Source organism: Ornithorhynchus anatinus, chromosome 3 (assembly GCF_004115215.2).
Source record: "Ornithorhynchus anatinus isolate Pmale09 chromosome 3, mOrnAna1.pri.v4, whole genome shotgun sequence".
NCBI classification, from domain to species: Eukaryota; Metazoa; Chordata; class Mammalia; order Monotremata; family Ornithorhynchidae; genus Ornithorhynchus; species Ornithorhynchus anatinus.
The window spans coordinates 19,396,263-19,413,638 of record NC_041730.1 but is presented as its reverse complement, the minus strand read 5'-3'; positions in this window follow the sequence as shown (position 1 = coordinate 19,413,638).

Sequence of the window (17,376 nt, the reverse complement as noted above, 5' to 3'; positions counted from 1 at the left end):
CAAGTGCAATGGGGAGCGGGGGTGGGGGAGGTACCTGAGTGGTTAGGGAGTGAGGACGTCAGCGCTTAGAGGAGGCAGAAGGAGAAGAAATAGGGTGGAGGCATGAGCGATTAGTCAGGGAAGGCTTCCTGAAGGAGAGGTGATGCGGGTAGGGCTTGGGAGATGGGCAGAGTGGCGGTCTGTCGGACGTGAACGGGAAGAGAGGCGACAAGCCAGCGAGAGGATGTGGGCAGAGGGTCGACGGTGAAGAGAGATGACGTCGAAGCACGGCGAGTAGGTTGGTGTTAAAGGAACAGAGTGTGGGGGTTGTGGTGTAGAAACGTTCTGGGCCCGTCAACCCCCTTCTCAAAAATCTCCAGTGGTTGCATATCAACCCCCGTATCGGATGAAAACTCCTCTCAGTTGGCTTCGGAGCTCTCCGTCCCCTTGCCCCTTCTTACCTCGCCTCCCTTCTCTCCTCCTCCAGCCCGGCCCGCACACTCCGCTCCTGTGCCGCCGCTCACCTCCTCACCGGGCCTCGTCCTCGCCCGTCCCGCCGTCGACCCCCGGCCCGCGTCCCACCTCCGGCCCGGAACGCCCTCCCTCCTCACGTCCCCCAAACTGACGCTCTCCCCCTCTTCCAAGCCCTACTGAGGGCTCACCTCCTCCAAGAGGCCTTCCCACACGGAGCCCTCCCTTTCCCTCTGCTCCTCCTCCCCTCCCCGTCGCTCCGACTCGCCCCCTCTGCTCTACCCCACCTCCCTGCCCCACGGCGCTTGTGTATACGCGTATATATCTATAATTCTATTTATTAAGATCGGTGCCTTTTCACTTGTTTTGATGTATAGCTAGCTATAATTCCATTTATTTATACTGATGCCTGTTTACTTGCTCTGATGTCTGTCTCCCCCCTTCTAGACTGGAGGGCCGGTGTGGGCAGGGATTGTCTCTCTTTATTGCTGAACCGTTCTCTCCAAGCGCTTAGTACGGTGCTCTGCACACAGTACGTGCTCGATAAACACGATCGAGTGAATGGACAGTGGGAGAGGAGTGAGGATGGGTCGTGAGAAGCAGCTCCGTGGATAGAGCACGGGCCTGGGAGTCAGGGGGATCTGAGTTCTAATCCCGGTTCCTCCACACGTCCGCTGTGTGACCTTGGGCGAGTCACTTCGCTTCTCGGTTCCCTCGTCTGCAAAACGGGGCTTAAGAGTGTGAGCCCCGTGGGGGACGGAGGCCGAGTCCAACCCCGTTGGCTTGAAACCACCCCGGCGTTTAGAAAACTGTACACCACACAGTAAGCGCTTAACAGGCACCATAATAATGATTAATTATTATCTGTCCAACCTGAATATTTGGTATCTGCCCTCGCGCTAAGGAGAGTGTTCGACACAGAGTAGGGGCTTCACCAATGCCCTAGTAATGCTACTGATCCTGAAGGACCCCCCGGGGCCAGCTGCAAAGAAAACAGGGAGCGGCCGCTGCTACGGGGGAAAGGGGAGGCAGGAAGGCGATTGAGCCGCGGCGGGACCCGGCAGGACGTTCCAGAGACCCGGTGAAGCACAGCTCGCGAGGTACAAAACGACCGTTGGTCACCAGGAAATGGCAGCGTCTTCATCCCCCCCGGGTGTGGACTCCATTACGGCCCGATGGCTCAGGGACTGCGTCGGTTTATTGTCCCACTGGACTCTCCCAAGTTCTTAGTACAGCGCTCTGCACACAGTAAGCGCTCAGTAAATACAGTTGATAATAATAATGGCGGCATGTGTTAAGCGCTCACGATTTGCGAAGCACTGTTCGAAGCTCTGGGGCGACGCAGGGTGATCAGGTTCTCCCACGTGGGGCTCACGGTCTTCATCCCCATTTCGCAGATGAGGGAACTGAGGCCCAGAGAAGTGAAGCGACTTGCCCAAAGTCACACAGCTGACAAGCGGCGGAGCTGGGATTAGAACCCATGACCTCTGACTCCCAAGCCCGGGCTCTTCCCCCTGAGCCGCGCTGCTTCTCTAGATTGACTGACTGACTGACATATCTGGACAAGATCCAACCGGGCTGGTCCCCCCCTAGACCGTAAACTCACTGTGGGTAGGGAATGTGTTTGTTTATTGTTATAGTGTACTCTCCCAAGCGCTTAGTACAGTGCTCTGCACACAGTAAGCGCTCAATTAATATGACTGACTGACAGATAGCTGGACAAGATCCAACCGGGCTGGTCCCCCTCTAGACCGTAAACTCACTGTGGGCAGGGAATGAGTCTGTTTATTGTTATATACTGTACTCCCCAATCACTTAGTACAGTGTTCTGCACACGGTAAGTGCTCAATAAATATGATTGACTGATTTCCAGACAAAGATCCAACCGTAATAATAATAATGATAATGTTGGTATTTGTTAAGCGCTTACTATGTGCAGAGCCCTGTTCTAAGCGCTGGGGTAGGAACAAGGTAATCAGGTTGTCCCACGTGAGGCTCACAGTCTTAATCCCCATTTTACAGACGAGGTCGCCGAGGCCCAGAGAAGTGAAGTGACTCGCCCGCGGTCGCAAAGCTGCCAAGTGGCGGAGCCGGGATTCGAACCCCTGACCTCTGACTCCCAAGCCCGGGCTCTTCCCACTGAGCCACGCTGCTTCTCAATCTAGACCGTAAGCTCCCTGAGGGCAGGGAGTGTTAATCGTTATTCGTTATATTGTACCCAAGCGTTTGTATAGTGCTCTGCACAATAAATAGGTTGGTATGTGTTAAGCGCTTACTCTGTGCAGAGCACTGTTCTAAGCGCTGGGGTAGATGCAGGGTCATCAGGTCGTCCCACGTGAGGCTCACAGTCTTCACCCCCATTTTACAGATGAGGGAACGGAGGCACCGAGAAGTGAAGTGACTCGCCCACTGTCACACAGCTGACAAGTGGCAGAGCCGGCATTCGAACTCATGACCTCTGACTCCCAAGCCCAAGCTCTTTTCCACTGAGCCACGCGACTGACTGACTGATATCTGGACAAGATCCAACCGGGCTGGTCCCCCTCTAGACCGTAAGCTCACTGTCGGCAGGGAATGTGTGTTTATTGTTATATTATACTCCCCCCGCGCTTAGTACAGTGCTCTGCACACAGTAAGCACTCAATAAATACAACTGACTAACTGATTTCCAGACGAAATCCAACCGGGCTCGTCTCCCTTTAGACCGTAAGCTCACTGAGGGCAGGGAATGTGTCTGTTTATTGTTATATTGCACTCTCCCAAGCGCTTAGTACACTGCTCTGCACACAGTAAGGGTTCGGTAAACACGACTGACTGACTGACTGACTGACTGATTTCTAGATGAGATCCAACCAGGCTCGTCCCCTTCTAGACCGTAAGCTCACTGTGGGCAGGGAACGCGTCCGTTCATCATCATACTGACAGTGAGCCCGTTTCTAGACTGTGAGCCCGTTGTTGGGTAGGGATTGTCACGAGAAGCAGCGTGGCTCAGCGGAAAGAGCCCGGGCTTTGGAGTTGGAGATCATGGGTTCGAATCCCGGCTCTGCCACTTGGCAGCTGGGTGACCGTGGGCGAGTCACTTCACTTCTCGGTGCCTCAGTTCCCTCATCTGTAAAATGGGGGTGAAGACCGTGAGCCCCACGTGGGACGACCTGATCCCCTTGTGTCTACCCCAGCGCTTAGAACGGTGCTCGACACGTAATAAGCGCTTAACAAACGCCAACGTTATTATTATGATGGGTTCAAATCCGGGCTCTGCCACTTGGCAGCTGGGTGACGGTGGGCGAGTCACTTACCTTCTCTGTGCCTCAGTTCCCTCATCTGTGAAATGGGGATGAAGACCGTGAGCCTCACGTGGGACGACCTGATCACCCCCGTATCTACCCCAGCGCTTAAAACAGTGCTCTGCATATAGCAAGTGCTTAACAGATACCAACATTATTATTATTATCTGTTGCCAGATCGTACTTTTCAAGCGCTTAGTACAGTGCTCTGCCCACAGTAAGCGCTCAATAAATACGACTGACTAATTGACTGACCCCTGACCTAAGGGCCGAGCGGCAGGGCGGCGGCAGAAGGGGAGATACTCAGCCCACCAGGAGACCTCCGGGGAAGGGGACACCCCGGAGCGGAATCTGACCCAGGGCAGGGTCGTCTCTGCACGGAAGATGCCGGATAAAAATTCGACAGAGCAAACCTTGAGGTTTTCCTTTATTAAGAGTGATTGGAAATCCCGACTACCCCTCCGTGCATGCCCTGACCGTCCCCAGAACAGACAAGTCAGGAATCCCGGTGGTCTGTACTGGGAAAAACCCCTTCAATTCCAAAACCCCTAAACCACAGCCGTCGGAGAAGCTCACGGAGGCCGCATTAATAATAGAGCCCGACCGAACTTCCCGACGCGTCCCCCTGGAGCCGCTGAGAAAGAGACGAAAAACAAAGAAAGACGCCGACGTACCTCGCCTTGCTTTCCCCTCGATGTCAGAGTCGGAGAACGGGGGTTCTAGTCCCGGCTCCGCCACTTGTCTGCTGTGTGACCTTGGGCAAGTCGCTTCGCTTCTCTGCGCCTTAGTTTCCTCATCTGTAAAAGGGGGATGGATTCGTTCGTTCAGTCATATTTATTGAGCGTTTACTGCGTGCAGAGCACTGTACTAAGCACTTGGGAGAGGACAACAGACACATTCCTGCCCACAGTGAGCTCACAGTCTAGAGGGGGAATTCAAAGCCTTTTAGGATAATAATGATGATGATGGCACTTAAGTGCTTACCGTCTGCCAAGCCCTGGGGTACATACAGGGTAAACAGGTTATGCCGCGTGGGGCTCCCGGTCTTAATCCCCATTTTACAGATGAGGTCACTGAGGCCCAGAGAAGTTATGTGACTTGCCCAAGGTCACCCAGCAGACAAGTGGCAGGGCGGGGATTAGAACCCACGCCCTCTGACTCCCAAGCCCGGGCTCTTTCCACTCTGCTTCTGCTTCGTTTCTCAATGCCACTTACACTGTGAGCCCGATGCGGGACGGGGACTGTGCCCAAACTGATCAGCTCGTATCTATCTCACGGCTTTGTACGGCGCCTGGCACATAGTAAGCGCTTAACAAGTACCACCATTCTTACCGTTTTCGCTATTGTTTCTACTCTCAGAGAGCCGGGACCTTATCTGGACTACTGTGCCGAACAAATGGCACAGTGGATAGAGCACGGGCCTGGGAGTCAGAAGGTCATGGGTTCTAATCCCGGCTCTGCCACTTGTCTGCCGGACGACCCCGGGGAAACCACTTTGCCTCTCCGGGCCTCCGTTACGTCACCTGTAAAATGGGGATTAAGACCGGGAGCCCCAGGTGGGGCAGGGACCGCGTCTAACCCGATCTGCTCGTATCCGCCCCGGCGTTAAATACAGTGCCTGGCACACGACAAGAGCTTAACAGATACCACAATCGTTATTAGTATTTGTCAAGTCCTTATGTGTCAAGCACTGTATTAAGCGCTGGGGTAGGGATAAGATCCATCCTTGGATCTCTCCGATGGCTCCTCCTCTGCCTCCCACCCTCTGCCTGGGGGGGGGGGGGTCCTTCAAGGCTCAGTCCCGGGTCCCCTTCCATTCTCCATCTCCACTCACTCCCTTGGAAAACTCATTCGCTCCCACGGCTTCGATTCCCATCTCCACAATTCCCAAGTCGCTATCTCCAGCCCCAAGCCCTCTTCTTCCCTGCGATCTCGCATCTCCTCCTGCCTTCGGGACATCTCTACCGGGATGTCCTGCCGACACCTCAAACTGAAACCCGTCCCGAACCGGACTCCTCGCCTTCCCACCCAAACCCCGTCCTCCCTCCGCCTTTCCCATCGCCGTAGACGACACCACCCTCTCACCGGCCCGTGACCTCCTTGGCGGCGTCCTCGACTCGTCTCTCTCATTCCGCCCACGTATTCGATCCGGCACCGGATCCCGTCGGTTCTACCTTCACGACGGCGCTAAAATCCACCCTTTCTCTCCACCCGCACCGCTACCGTGCTGATCCGAGCGCTCGTCCTACCCTGCCTTGACTACTGCATCTGACTTCCCCGCCTCCTCTCCCTCCCCACTCCAGTCCACACTTCACTCCGCTGCCCGGATCATTTTGCAACACAGACGTTCGGTCCACGTCTCGACACGCATCGAGGAGCTCCAGCGGCTGCCCATCACCTCTGTAATGAACAGAAACTCCTTTCCGTCCGCTTTTAAGTACGCGCTCGGCTCACCCCGATGTCTTACTCCAAGACACACCGCTTCTCTAGCGCCAGCTGTGTCCCGATCTCTTCTGTCTTGCCACTGTACCCCTTTCCCGCTTCTTCCCCCTAGCCTGGACCTCCACAGACGCCAGACCACCACTCTCCCCACCTTCAAAGCATTATTAAGGTCGCACTCCAAGAAACCTTCCCCGATGAATCCCTCCTTTCCCCATCTCGCTCTCCCTTCTGTGTCATCTATTCACTCGGGTCTGTGACCTTTAGGCATTTGATATCCACCCTGCCCCAACCCCAAACCACTTAGGGGCGTATCTTTAGATTCCATATTATAAATTATTTATTCATATCAATATCGGCCTCCCCCTCTGAACTGTACGCGTGTTATGGGCAGGGAACGTGTCTGCTAATTCTGATGTATTTCACTCTCCCAAGCGCTGCTCCTAGTAAGCGCTCAGTAAATACAGTCGATTGATTGATTGATAAATAGGAGGGAGAACAGGTAGGAACAGGTAGAGAAGCAGCATGATTTAGTGGCAAGGGCACCGGCTTGGGAGTCAGAGGTCATGAGTTCTAAGCCCAGCTCCGCCACTTGTCGGCTGTGTGACTTTGGACATGTCACTTCACTTCTCTGTGCCTCAGTTGCCTCATCTGCAAAATGGGGATTAAGACTGTCAGCCCCACGTGGGACAACCTGATAACCTTGTATCTATCCCAGTGCTTAGAACAGTGCTCGGCACCTAGTAAGCGCTTAACAGATACCATTATTATTATTATTATTATTATTAATGAATCCCCATTCTACAGATGAAGAAACTGAGGCCCCCTAGAAGTTAAATGACTTGCCCGAGGTCAGTGGCAGAGCCAAGATTAGAACCCAGGGCCTCGGCCTGAAGTCCTTCCACCGGTTCAGCCAACGGAGGAACCTCGCCACGGCCAGGCTGCCAAAACGCCTTCCGGATCCACCACCGGTCTCCAACGTGGAAGGAGAAAGGAAGGTTCTATCCACAACACCCCGGAGAGGTGAAGTAATAGGGCTCTTCGGTTCCCAAACGGAAGGCACGAAATGAGTGGGATTTTGTCTTCTTTCTGCCAAAATCCGTCGATGGCACTTGACAACATCTCCTGCTACTCTCCTCCCTCCCCCCAACCCCCCTCCAACCCCACTCGTTTCTATGTTTAGACGCCTTTCCTCTGGCCTCGTGGCCCAGTCGGGGTTTGTTTCCCGTCTCCCTACGGGTCTCTGCCCGGTATAAAATAATAATAATTGCGGTATTTGTTAAGCGCTTCCTATGTGGCCAGCACCGTACTAAGCGCCGGGGAAGATACAGGATAATCGGATCAGGCGCAGTCCCCGTCCCACACGGGGCTCACGATCTAAGTAGGAAAGAGGACAGGTGTCGGATCCCCACTTTACGGATGAGGTAAATGAGGCAGCGAGAAGTGAAGTGACTTGCCCAGGGTAAAGGGCAGGCAGGTGGCGAACCAGGTTTAGAACCCAGGTCTTTCTGACTCCCAGGCCACGCTCTATCTACTGGTCCACGCTACTTATTACGTGTTACCTGTCTGTTCCTTTCCCCTCTGAATAGCCCCTCTGGTCTCTACACTCTTCAACCCCATTGCACTCTTCCACTTTCCCCCTTGAACAGACCACAATCCATCCATCCATCCATCGATACTAGCCATCGAGGGGCTTAGTCTGTGCAGAACAGTGGCACAGTGGATAGAGCTCAGGCCTGGGAGTCATGGGTTCTAATCCTGGCTCCGCCACTTGTCTGCTGTGACCTTGGGCAAGTCGCTTCACTCCCCCGATGAGACCGTGAGCCTGTCAGTGGGCAGGGATCGTCTCTGTTGCCGAATTGTCCATTCCAAGCGCTTAGTACAGTGCTCTGCACATAGTAAGCGCTCAATAAATACGATTGAATGAATGAATGAATGAATGAATGGGTGGGTGCCTCTTTAGAAATAAAGGAACAGAAACCCTCAAATAAAGGATGGGAAAGAATAATAATAATAATTGTGGTATTTGGTAAGCATTGACTCTGTGCCAGACACTCTACTAAGTGCTGGGGTGGAGTCAAGCAAATGGGGTTGGACACAGTCCCTGGTCCACGTCGGGCTCACGGTCTCCATCCCCATTTTACAGATGAGATAACTGAGGCCCAGAGAAGCGAAGTGACTTGCCCGAGGTCACACGGCAGAAAAGTGGCGGAGCCGGGATTAGAACCCAGGTCCTTCTGACTCCCGGGGCTGTGCTCTCTCCACTAGACTGTAGAGAAACTGCAAACTGTAGACTGCAAACTCACTGTGGGCAGGGAACGAATCTCTTCTATTATTCTTACGTACTCTCCCAAGCGGTTAGTACAGTGCTCCGCGCGCAATAAGCACTCAATAAATATGACTGACTGACTTTGGTAGTTTCAGGGGTACACAGCCAAATGCAGTGGTAATGCAGGGGGGGGACGGGGAGGGGAAAGGAGGTTTTAGTTGGGGAATTCTAATAAAGAATAAATTCTAATAAATTAATTAAATGAATAAGACAGAAGCCGCAGGGCCAGGTCCCTCCTGCCAGTTTGTTAAAGAGGAAAGCCAGCCAGGGCTGGCCCGGGACACCCCCAGGCAGGGCCTATTAGAGACGCGGGTTCGAGAGGCCAGGCGAAGAGAAACCCAGGGGACCACGAGAAAAGGACGATGAAATCCACTCAGGGGCCCCGGCGGCAGCAGCGGGAGTTGGAAGCTTTCCAGAAGTTGCTGGAAGAGGACTAATAACAAAAACATTAAGAATACTAATAGCGGTATTCGTTAAATACTTATCACCTGCCAAGGACTATGGCAGATTCAAGATAATCGGGTCCGACGCGATCCCTGTCCCAAGCGGGGCTCGCGGGGTTAGAGGAGGGGGGAAATGGGTTTTAATTCCCATTTTACAGATGAGTAAGCTGAGGCCTACCCCGGGAACTTAAGCGACTTACCCAAGGTCACGAAGCCAACAAGCGGAAGAGCCGGAGAGAAGCGGCGGGGCTCAGCGGAAAGAGTCCGGGCTTGGGGGTCAGGGGTCATGGGTTCAAATCCCGGCTCCGCCGCTTGGCGGCTGTGTGACCGTGGGCAAGTCACTTCACGTCTCCGGGCCTCAGTTCCCTCATCTGTAAAATGGGGATGAAGACTGTGAGCCTCACGTGGGACAACCCGACTACCCTGTATCTCCCCCAGGGCTTAGAACGGTGCTCCGCACATAGCAAGCGCTTAACCAACAGCATTAAATTCATCGCGTCAGCCGGTCAGACGATCGTATTGCTCCGCACACGGTAAGCGCTTCTTAACAAATCCCAACATTAAATTAAATTCACTGAGTCAGCCGGTCGGAAAATCGTATCTACTGAGTGCTCGCCGTGAGCCGAGGACTTCAGTGAGCGCTCAGGAGAGTACAAACAAGAGAGTTAGCGGACACGTACCCCATCCACGACGAGCTTACGGCTAACCGACTAAAGGGATCTTACGAACTAAGGAGACATTAGCATAAACTATAGGTGAGGGGGATCCTATAGATCGTTGGGGTGTCATCTGTAAAATGGGGATGAAGACTGTGAGCCCCACGTGGGACGACCCGATTCCCCCGTGTCGATCCCGTCGCTTAGAACGGTGCTCGGCACGTAGTAAGCGCTTAACAAATACCAACGTTATTATTATTACCCAAGGGGACACAGAAGTGCTGGGGTTGCGGTGTTGGGGAAATAGGATGGGAGACGAGCGGTGGATCAAGGAAGCCCACCTGGAGGAGGAGATCGAACTTCCCTTCGACGAGAGGGAGAGGGTTGGTCCACCAGATGTGAAGAGGGAGGCAAAAGGGAGGGTGTGAGCAAAAGATCAGTGCCAAGAGACAAGTGAGAGGAGTGAAACATGTGAGCCGGGATGGAGTGGGAGAGGAGCGAGGAGAAGTAGGAGGGAGAGAGCTGATTGAGCGCCTTAAAGCCGGCGGTCAGGAGCTTCTGCTCGATGCGGAGAGGGATGAGCAACCGTTAGAGGTTTCGGAGGAGGCGGGAGACGTGTCGAAAACCGTCTTTTAGAAAAGTGATCCGGGCAGCAGAGTGAGGTATGGACCGGAGAGGGGAGGGATTGGAGGCAGGGAGGCTTGGGAAGAGGCAGAGGACAGATCGTGAAGGCGATGGAAAGCGATCACTCAGACTCGGTGTGTGGGGGTGAGAAGGTGGGGGGAGAGAAGAGTGATAAATAATAATGCATCATTATTATTATGATTATGGTTTCGTTCAGCGCTTACTAGGTGCCAGGGACTATACTACGCGCCGGGTTGGATTCTTAGATTGGCTGATAGATTCTTAGTGGTTGGATTCCACCCCGATTGGCTGGAAACGGTCCCTGTCCCGCATAGGGCTCCCAGTCTTAATACCTCAGATGAGGTAACTGAGGCGCAGAGAAGCCAAGTGACTTGCCCAAGGTCGCACAGCAGACGAGTGACAGAGCGGGGATTAGAACCCAGGACCGTCCGACTCCCAGGCCGGTGCTCTATCCACTACGCCGGGCTGCTCAGAAAGCGGAGACAGAGGGAGAACTGCAGATCGGAGAAGGCAGGCCAGGGTGAGAGAAGGACGGTAGAGGAAGGGCCATGTTGGCAAGTCTCCCTTGAGATCATCCTCATCATTTTATAAACAGCATCCGTTGACCATCCACCATCAATCAAGGGTATTTACTGAGCACTTACTATGTGCAGAACACTGTACTAAGCGCTTGAAAGAGTACAACAGAGAAGCAGCGTGGCCTAGTTACACAGAGAATAGGTCCGGGAGTCGGCAGACGTGAGTTCTAATCCCGGTTCTGCCCCTTATCTGCCGGGTGAGCCGGGGCAAGCCACTTCGTTTATCTTTGCCTCGGTTTCCTCAACTGTAAAATGGGGATACGTTATCCGTCCTCCCTCCTACTTAGACTGGGAGCCCCAAGTGGGACGAGGACTGCGTCCAACCCGATGAGCTTGAATCTACCCCTGCACTTAGAACAGTGCTCGACACAGAGTAAGCGCTTGAAAAACACCATAATTATTATTAATATTTCAATTCGACACAGTGGGCAGACACGATTACAACACGGTGGGCAGACACGATCCCTGCCCACGGAGCCCTGATGAATTCACAACCCCCAAATTGCATAAAGCCAGTAGTCACCCTTAGCACCTATGCATTTTATATTTATCCACAGCGCTTTTGTACACGAGTACATTTACATAATTGTACATTCGATTATTTAGTTAGCTATTTCATTCTGATGCTTTCTACTGCCACATTTTACATTCAGAGACGCGGCGTGGCTTAGTGGAAAGAGCCCGGGCTGGGGAGTCAGAGGTCGTGAGTTCTAATCCCGGCTCCGCCGCTTATCAGCTGTGTGACTTTGGGTAAGTCACTTCACTTCTCTGTGTCTCAGTTACCTCCTCTGGAAAATGGGGATGAAGACTGTGAGCCCCACGGGGGACAACCTGATCACCTTGAATCAACCCCAGCGCTTAGAGCAGTGCTCTGCACATACTAAGCGCTTAACAAATACCAACATTATTATTATTATTCTCCGGGCCTCAGTTACCTCCTCTGTAAAATGGGGATGAAGACTGTGAGCCCCACGGGGGACAACCTGATTATCCTGTATCTACTCCAGCACTTAGAACAGTGCTCTGCAGAGAGTAAGCGCTTAACAAATACCAACATTATTATTCTCTGGGCCTCAGTTCCCTCATCTGTAAAATAGGGATGAATACTGTGAGCCCCACGTGGGACAACCTGATGACCCTGTATCTCCCCCAGCGCTTAGAACAGTGTTCTGCACAGAGTAAGCGCTTAACAAATACCAACATTATTATTATTCTCTGGGCCTCAGTTATCTCATCTGTAAAATGGGGATTATGATTGTGAGCCTCACGTGGGACAACCTGATGACCCTGTATCTCCCCCAGCGCTTAGAACAGTGCTCTGCACATAGTAAGAGCTTAACAAATACCTACATTGTTATTATTATAAGCTTCTTGTGGGCAGAGATCGTGTCTCGACTTCATTGTACTGTCCCAAAGGCTTAGTACAGTGCTGTGCACAGAGGTAAGCGCTCAATAAATACCACTGAGGGGTTGACTGAAAACTACAATGGTGGGGAAGGGCTTGAGTAGGCCTTGTTTGGGCTCTTTGGGCAGGACAGGGCTCTAACGAGAGGCGCTCAGAAGGAAGGGTCACCCTGAGGGGACTGTACTGAACGGTAGAAAGGGGGGAGCGCATCCCTCCCCTGGCCCCCTCCCTCTGCCCCCTGCCCCCCAACTCTCGCGAGACTCGGCCCACTTGGGCGCGTAGCCTGTCTTCGCCACCGTCCGCATAGGCCACGCCCATTTTACGGCAGATCACGCCCTGTTACGTCAAGCCACGCCCTCTGTGCCTCTGTAACCACGCCCCTTAACGACAGGCCACGCCCATACGTAGCCAAGGGACGCGTCCCTTCGCCCCGTGGCCACGCCCTCTCTGACGTACGTCAGAACGCCCGTCCTCCTTGGCCACGCCCCTAGCAACAGGCCACGCCCACCTGTGTCCATGGGCCACACCCCCTTCGCCCCGTGGCCACGCCCTCTTCGACGCTCCTCAGAGCGACCCCGCCCCCATAGAGAAGCCGCGTGGCTCAGTGGAAAGAGCCCGGGCTTGGGGGGCAGAGGTCAGGGGTTCGAATCCCACCTCCGCCACTTGTCAGCTGTGGGACTGTGGGCAAGTCACTTCACTTCTCTGGGCCTCAGTGACCTCATCTGTAAAATGGGGATTAACTGTGAGCCTCACGAGGGGCAACCTGATGGCCCTGTAATAATTATAATCATGTTGGCATTGGTTAAGCGCTTACTATGTGCTGAGCCCTGTTAAAAGCGCTGGGGGAGATACAGGGTCATCAGGTTGTCCCACGCGGGGGCTCACAGTCTTCATCCCCATTTTCCAGATGAGGTCACTGAGGCACAGAGAAGGGAAGTGACTTCATTCATTCAATAGTATTTATCGAGCGCTTACTAAGTGCAGAGCACTGAACTAAGCTGGATTGCCACTTGTCAGCTGTGTGACTGTGGGCGAGTCACTTAACCTCTCTGTGCCTCAGTGACCTCATCTGGAAAATGGGGATTAAGACTGTGAGCCTCATGTGGGACAACCTGATTAGCCTGTATCTACCCCAGCGCTCAGAACAGTGCTCTGCACATAGTAAGCGCTTAACAAATACCAACATTAAGCACTTGGAATGGACAATTAGGCTTGCCCAGAGTCACACAGCTGACAAGCGGCGGAGCCGGGATTAGAACCCATGACCTCTGACTCCTAAGCCCGTGCTCTTTCCACAGAGCCATGCTGCTTCTCCCCAGCGCTTAGAACAGTGCTCTGCACATAGTAAGCGCTTAACAAATACCAACATTATTATTATTATTATTATTAGGCCACGCCCCTCCTTCGACAGGGCCCCGCCCTTCCCAGCCCTTCTTGTGCATTCATTCATTCATACATTCAGTCGTTCGTTCGTTCGTTCGTTCGTTCATTCATTCATTCATTCATTCATTCACTCACTCATTCATTCATTCGTATTTATTGAGTGCTTACTGTGTGCAGAGCACTGTACTGAGCGCTTGGAAAGTCCAATTCGTCAGCAGAGAGAGACCATCCCTGCCCCACAACGGGCTCACCGTCTAAAAGGGGGAGACAGACAACAAAACAAGTAGACAGGCATCGATAGCATCGATGTAAATAAATGAAATTATACATATATATATATATATATGCATCACTAGTAAAATAAATAGAGCAATAAATATGTACAAAGTTCTGCGAGGAGGGGGGTAGAGGAGAGGGAGGGAGTCGGGGCGATGGGGAGGGGAGGAGGGGCAGAGGGAAAGGGAGGGCTCAGTGTGGGAAGGCCTCCTGGAGGAGGTGAGCTCTCAGGAGGGCTTGGAAGAGGGGAAGAGAGTTAGTTTGGCGGAGGTGGGGAGGGAGGACGTTCCAGGTCAGTGGCAGGAGAGCCTACCAAGTAGGTGGGCACCAGTACCATCCAAATAGAGAAGCAGCCTGGCCCAGTGGAAAGAGCCCGGGCTTGGGAGTCAGAGGTCTTGGGTTCCGGGTGACTTTGGACAAGCCGCTTGACTTCTCTGGGCCTCAGTTGCCTCATCTGTCCAATGGAGATGAGCCTGTGAGCCTCAGGTGGGACAACCCGATTGCCTCGTTATCTCCCCCAGCACTTAGAACAGTGATTGGCGCATAGTAAGCGCTTAACAGATACCAACATTATTATTATTGTATCTCCCCCGGTGCTTAGAACAGTGCTTGGCGCGTAGTAAGCGCTTAACAGAAACCATCATTACTGTTATTATAAATAGAATCACAGATATAGATACAACAGTAATAAAATCAAGTGTAATGAATAATACATACAACTCTACACCAGCGTGGCTCAGTAGAAAGAGCCCGGGCTTGCGAGTCAGAGGTCTTGGGTTCGAATCCCGATTCCGCCCTTTGTTAGCTCTGTGACTGTGGGCAAGTCACTTCACTTCTCCGGGCCTCAGTTCCCTTCTCTGTAAAATGGGGGTGAAGACTGTGAGCCTCACGTGGGACAAGCCGGTTACTCCGTATCTACCCCAGCGCTTAGAACGGTGCTCCGCACGAAGCAAGCGCTTAACAAATACCCTCATTTTTACACCGGCGCTGTGGAAGGGGGAAGAGGAGAAGGAGGGAGGAGGGGGAATGGGGAGGGGAGGGGGAGCAGAGGGAAAGGAAGGGGTCTCCTCCCCCTCTCCCCTCCCACCCCTCAGCACTGTACTCGTCCGCTCGACTGTATATATCTTTATCACCCTATTTATTTTGTTTATTTTGTTTAATGAGATGTACGTCACCCTGATTCTATTTAGTTGCCATTGTTTTTACGAGATGTTCTTCCCCTTGACTCTATTTATGGCCACTGTTCCCGTCTGCCCGTCTCCCCCGATCAGACCGTAAGCCCGTCAAACGGCAGGGACCGTCTCTATCTGTTGCCGACTCGTCCATTGCAAGCGCTCAATAAATACTATTGAATGAATGAATGAATGGGTCAGGGTGGGAAGGCCTCCTGGAGGGGGTGACCTCCTCTCGGGAGGGCGCTGAAGAGGGCGCAGTGTCCCCCGCGGCCACCGGAGGGCGCTCGGCCAACGGGCCCCAGCTCATTCATTCAATCGTTATTTATTGAGCGCCCCCTCTGTGCAGAACACTGGACTAAGCGCTTGGAATGGACCACTGGGCAACAGCTAGAAACCCTCCCTGCCCAATGACGGGCTCCGGGGCCACCGCCCACCGGCCCCACCTCCTCGGGCCTCTGCTCCAGCCCTGGAGCATCTCCAAGCGTTTACCACGTAACGTACCCAAAGCCTGGGGTGGGAGGAAAGTCGAGGGCCTGGGTGTCCCGTCCCCCCCCACCCCCCCCGTCGAGGGCCCCGGCCTGATAATAATAATCGTGGTATTTGTTAAGCGCTTACTATGTGCAGAGCACCGTTCTAAGCACCGGGGCAGATAGGGGGTAATCAGGTCGTCCCACGTGGGACTCACAGTCTTCATCCCCATTTTACAGATGAGTAACTGAGGCGCAGAGAAGAACAATAATGTCGGTATTTGTTAAGCGCTTACTATGTGCAGGGCACCGTTCTAAGCGCTGCGGTAGGTACGGGATAATCAGGTTGTCCCCCGTGGGGCTCGCATTTTTTCATCCCCCTTTTGGCAGAGGAGGTAACTGAGGCCCAGAGAAGTGAAGTGACTTGCCCGAGGTCACGCCGCAGACCAGTGGCGGAGCCGGGATGGCACGAGGCCCCCCGAGGGCTCGTTGGGGTCCGGGCGAGGGGAAGGGGGGGGGGGGGAGGAGTCCCCGGAAGGGATAATAATAATGACGGTATTTGTGAGGCGTTTCCCATGTGCGGAGCACTGCTCTAAGCGCTGGGTAGATACGGGGTCATCAAATTGTCCCACGTGGGGCTCACATTTTTTCATCCCCATTTTTCCAGATGAGGTCACTGAGGCCCAGAGAAGCGAAGCGACTTGCCCCAGGTCACCCAGTAGACAAGTGGCGGAGGCGGGAGCAGAACCCGCGACCTCTGACTCCCAAGCCCGGGCTCCTTCCACTAAGCCACGCCGCTTCTCTGCCGGAGGGATGGAGGCGGGGGTGGGGAGGGTCCCCTCGACGTGGAGACTCGTCAGGAGGGAGGGCTTTCCCCTCCTTCCCGTCCCGTCCCGTCCCGTCCCGTCCTCTGTCCCGTCGGAAGGGGTCTGGGCCAGCCTTGCCGATGACAGGCCCACCTGAGTCAGCCGCCCGCCGCCCACCCGCCCCTCAGCGTCTGTCTCCCCATCTTGTGATATTTCGCTTCCCGGGAGCCGGCTCCGCGGCGCTCCGGAGGCAGCTCGGCAAACAAACCCCGCGACAGATTGTGCCGCCGCTCATTCCGGGAAAAGGCGCCAAATCCCACCTCCTACCCCTTTACCCCCCTTCCTCTCCCTTCTTCTTCCTCCCCTCCCTCCCTCCCTCTGTCCTTCCCCGCCCGCCGGCCCCGGCCCCGGGCCCCGGGGCCCCGGGGCGGCCCTTCCCTCCCCCGCCCAAGCGCTCAGGACAGTGTGCTCTGCACCTAGTGAGCGCTCAGTAAATGCCACCGAGCGAATGAATGAATGACCCCTGAGAGAGGCTGAAGGTCAAAGGGCAGTCCGGCCCCGCCACCTGGCCTGAGGAGAACTAAGACGGGGGAATCTCTTTATTCCTTATTTTTCCTCATTTCTTACTATCATCTCTCTCTCTTGTACGGTCCAGTGCAGTACAGTGCCCCGGGCCCGGTAAACGATCACTAACTACGACGGATGGACTGATCAGAGGTGGGCGGGCGAGGCCCCTCGGCCAGAGGGGCAGAGAGGTAGGGCAGATCAGGCCGAGGGAGCGGACGGTACAGTGGGGCGCAGTGTCCCGCGCCCGGTAAACGATCGATAAATACGACCGATTGACCGGTCGATCGATCAGAGGAGGGCGGGCGAGGCCCCTCGGCCAGAGGGGCGGAGAGATCCAGTGGATGCGGCCGAGGGAGCGGGCCGCTGCCAGCCTCGCCCGCTCTCTCCGTAGCTGAAAGCGTGGGGCCGTTTGGCAGATGGGGCCCTGGCACCGCCATCCATCCCCAGCCCGTGCCCATTCCCCGCGCAGCTTG